Genomic DNA, 3,870 nt, shown 5'->3' with positions numbered 1-3,870 from the left:
TAATTTGATCATTATGTAAATTAGATATTATAATGTCATTGCATTATTATAATGTTACATTATTAATGTGTAATATATTGTGTCATATAATATGATTGTAATGCTATAATTATATAATTACTTATTATATTATCTCTTTTTAATTATTCATTTAATTAGATAAACCTTATTCTAATAGGGATATCATAGTCCTCCCCTCTTGAATTTGTTTTTCCTCAAGAAATTCATTTGATCTTAAGCCCAGATTCATTATTTCCTACATGTGTTAAACACTTGTAAAGTACACATGTTAGTATATAATAGCCCATGTAAAACATATGAATGAAGACATAAAGTGGACACATTAATGCATGAAGACACAGTGCAAACATGAGGTAGACGTGTGAATACATGAAGATGCAAGGAAGACGAGAAGCAAACACATTGATGTATGAAGACAGGATGTAGACAAGAAGTATGATAAACGGATTACTTTTCACAACTTAAAATAAGAAAATGCTAGGGAAATATTTTACCAACTTTGTGTTACCATTTTTATGTTCATTCATTATGGTGCCATTAGAGGCCTAATTACTAGGTGTATTTGTTCTCTATAATACCCTAGTTTGTGATTATTAAATGATCTTGTTTAAGATTTGTTGTTAATTTTGCATAAAATGAAAAGAACAACTGAAAGTAGCAAAATGGACTAAAGGGAAATGAAGAGCAAGAGATTTAACTGAACATTGTGTATATATTTCTGGATGTATCAAGTTTTACATAATGTAAAGTACATGAAAATACCATCAAAGAAAATGCATAGGCTCAGATAGGCCATGAGCATATCCAGATATATTATACATATCATAGCAACAAATACATGCATACAAGAGAATAGGAGAAGTGTAGGGTACCATACATTTCCTATGTAAATCTTGGAGAGTTTTGATCCTTTGTTTGATTCATGTGTCCCTCCAAGTATCGAAATGCTATAGAACCTACATGGTTTTCATAAGAGGAAAAGGGGGGGTGGGGGTTAGATCTTGAAAAGATCTTTGCAATTCCTGATATCATACATTTAAATCCTACATTCATGCATGCACACATGTATCCATACAACATGTAATATCCAGTTGGTCATGCCCTAGTCAAAGTGCAAAATTAACAAGGAAACCATGCAAAAGAGAAAAGTACCATGTTTTTAATCTAGTGATGTTTGTTCCATGTGCAGGTAGAAGATGTTGATTATTTCTTTCTAAGTGTCCTTACTGTGCAACACATCAATGATGTGAGGTAGACTAGAAGCTCCCTCATCAGGAGCTTCTAGGTTGACTCTAGCACTAAGGAGTTTCATTGTTGCAGCCAGGGGACATTTCTGCTAGAGGAGGAGAACTAGGCCTAAGGGATCACTATTATAGAAGCCAAAATGATTCATCATGCATTTCAAAAGTATTGCAAAGGAGCTATATGTGCTACATAGCAAGTTGGAAACTACATGAATGTAGTGCTACAAGAAGGAAGCAGAAGGAAACATGCAGAAGATAAACGATGTTGAAGGAGTTATGACATTAAAAGAAAAATGTTGCAAGAAGAGGAAAAATGCAAAGAAAATTTTGATATCAAAGGGATGCATTTCAAACCAAGTCATGTAAAAAGAGTAAATGTAATGCTTCATAGAGATCAAGCATGCCAAGAAAGTGGATCAGCCACCATGTGCAATGCATGTCATTTTGCATTGTACAAATAAGGAATTAAAAATATAGCATGGTGATGCTTCAAGTACATTCATGAAAATTGTCATCACAAAGTGAAGGATGTTGTTATATAGATGGATCAGTTGACACTTTGCATTAAACCTTTAGTATTTGTTAAAGGAGAAATAGAATAATGTTGCATTTTTGGTGCAAATTAGCCCAATAGTCATTCCAATCAGCATACTATCATGGAAGAAAATAAAGTTATGCTCATGCCCTCACACTTGCAAGGCACCTATTCATAGAGAAAGTATACATGCATATATGCTTGAAAGTACAAAGCAAGCATGAAAGTAAAGATGGAGTTTAACACACATGTAAGAGATTTAATGTTGAAAGTAATGGTCTCTCATGGATCATGGAGCAAAAAAAATTCAATCAGCAATCACATAGTAGAGCATCAAATGAAAGCATTCTCATAGATATATCTAATTAAGAATTAAGAATTTCAGCATGAATACAAAGACTTAGAGCTGAGAATGATACTCATACAAAAGGCATATGTAATGCATCTCTACATGTATAACAGCGAAAATGAGCAGAAGAAAAAGAAGATAATTGCATATGCATTTCCATCCATGAAGAAGGTACATGCATCCAAAAAAGTGATGCATATTGAAGAGAAAAGGCAATCCAAATGCATTAAAATTAGAGCTTCTATCCATGCATGTAATGCCACTCTTCATTACCTTTGAGAGGGAGGAAAAGAAGCATAAAGTATGTATCTACAGCCATGTAATAAGGGGTTGCATTTTCACATTAACAATGATACCATGATACAAGTTGTGGTTCAAAGCCATCTTCATGCATTCAAAAGCAAAAAGGCAAACGACATATGTGATCATGGAGACATATTGCAATCTTCAAACACATGGTATAAATCTGCTCATTACATGGTAGTCCAAGAAGGTGGCTACATGTAACTACATGTATATTAAGAATGAATGAAAGATAATAGTGTCTTAGTGCAATAAGAGCATGCAACCCGCTCCCTTTACAAGTGAGAACAAAGAATACAATCAAACCCTCATGTGCATTAAAAGAAAAGAAAGGATACACAACAACAATATAAATAGTCACCAGCATAGAAGGAATAGAAAAAACATTTAATGGCGCTCATGTACAACAAGAACGAAAGAAAATAAATTCATGGAATACAAGCCACAATGTTCTTCCCAAGCAAATCATTGATTCTCGTATTAAAAATATGGAGCAGCAAATCATGAGTATGCTACAGCAATCATTTTTTTTTTTTAAAAACAACAAAATGCTATTTGAAATCCTCATGCATCTAAAATGGAGCAGAAAGAAAGAGAAATCATCACCATTTTTATTCTAAATAATAAATAAATAAAAATGAAGAAGCATAGAGGCTGCAATTAACGACATCACAGTAATTTTTTTCAGCAAATGGAAGAAGAAGACCATTGAACTTACCTTATAAAATGAAATTTGTTGTTTCCATTTGTTAAAGCTTCGAAATTTGATCCACTGGTGTTTCAAAATAACAACTTTTCCTTTTACTCCAACTCAAAGAGAGCTCTGGCTAGGGCACGTTTCTTTCAAATTTTATTTTTTGAGAATGAGCATTTCATGAGGAAGTCTTCTATCTATTTTTTGGAGGACTTTGTTTCAACATGATAAAGTTTAGTTTTTTAATGGGAAATGGGAAAAAGTACAAATGTTAAAAGGTGCCATTTTAATTTGAGAGGGGGATGTTATATGGTTAAGTGGGATTACATTTGCAAGATTTTTAATGTAAATGGGGGTGGCTTTTCCGAAGCCTAAGTATGTAAGAAGGGGGATTTTATTTTTTGCATGGAGTTATAAGGGGATTTTACATTTGAGATGTAATTAAGTCATATGTATAAAGGGGATTTTTTTTATTTTGTTTTATTTTTACATCCACATTTAATGTAAACATTTAAATGGGTGATATTTTTATAAATCATTTCATTTAAATGTGATTTTTAAAATGCAAGATTTAAGAAGAAAATTGGATTTAATTACACACAAGTCATGGATTTGGAGAATTGATTTGCTTGAAGGATTTTTTTAATATAATATTTTCCTTGTTGCATACATCTACCAACAAATTTTTGGGAGATGTCAATCTGTAGCATGATTCATGAAGGTG

General features: G+C 32.5%; 1 long non-coding RNA gene across 1 annotated transcript; it reads right to left on the bottom strand.

Moving 5' to 3' along the window:
- Positions 1 to 713: 713 nt before the first annotated feature.
- On the bottom strand, positions 714 to 3,315 carry LOC149534733 (uncharacterized). Its single transcript, XR_016357383.1, has 2 exons — positions 3,171 to 3,315; positions 714 to 977 (listed from the first exon to the last, which is right to left on the bottom strand). It is a non-coding gene; the product is annotated as an uncharacterized LOC149534733 (long non-coding RNA).
- Positions 3,316 to 3,870: the final 555 nt, after the last annotated feature.

The sequence above is a fragment of the Cupressus sempervirens genome, chromosome 10 (genome assembly GCF_028749045.1).
Source record: "Cupressus sempervirens isolate cs-2001-9-10 chromosome 10, ASM2874904v1, whole genome shotgun sequence".
Classification (NCBI taxonomy): Eukaryota; Viridiplantae; Streptophyta; class Pinopsida; order Cupressales; family Cupressaceae; genus Cupressus; species Cupressus sempervirens.
Note: the sequence above shows the minus strand (reverse complement) of the source record. Positions and strands in the feature narration are given on the sequence as shown.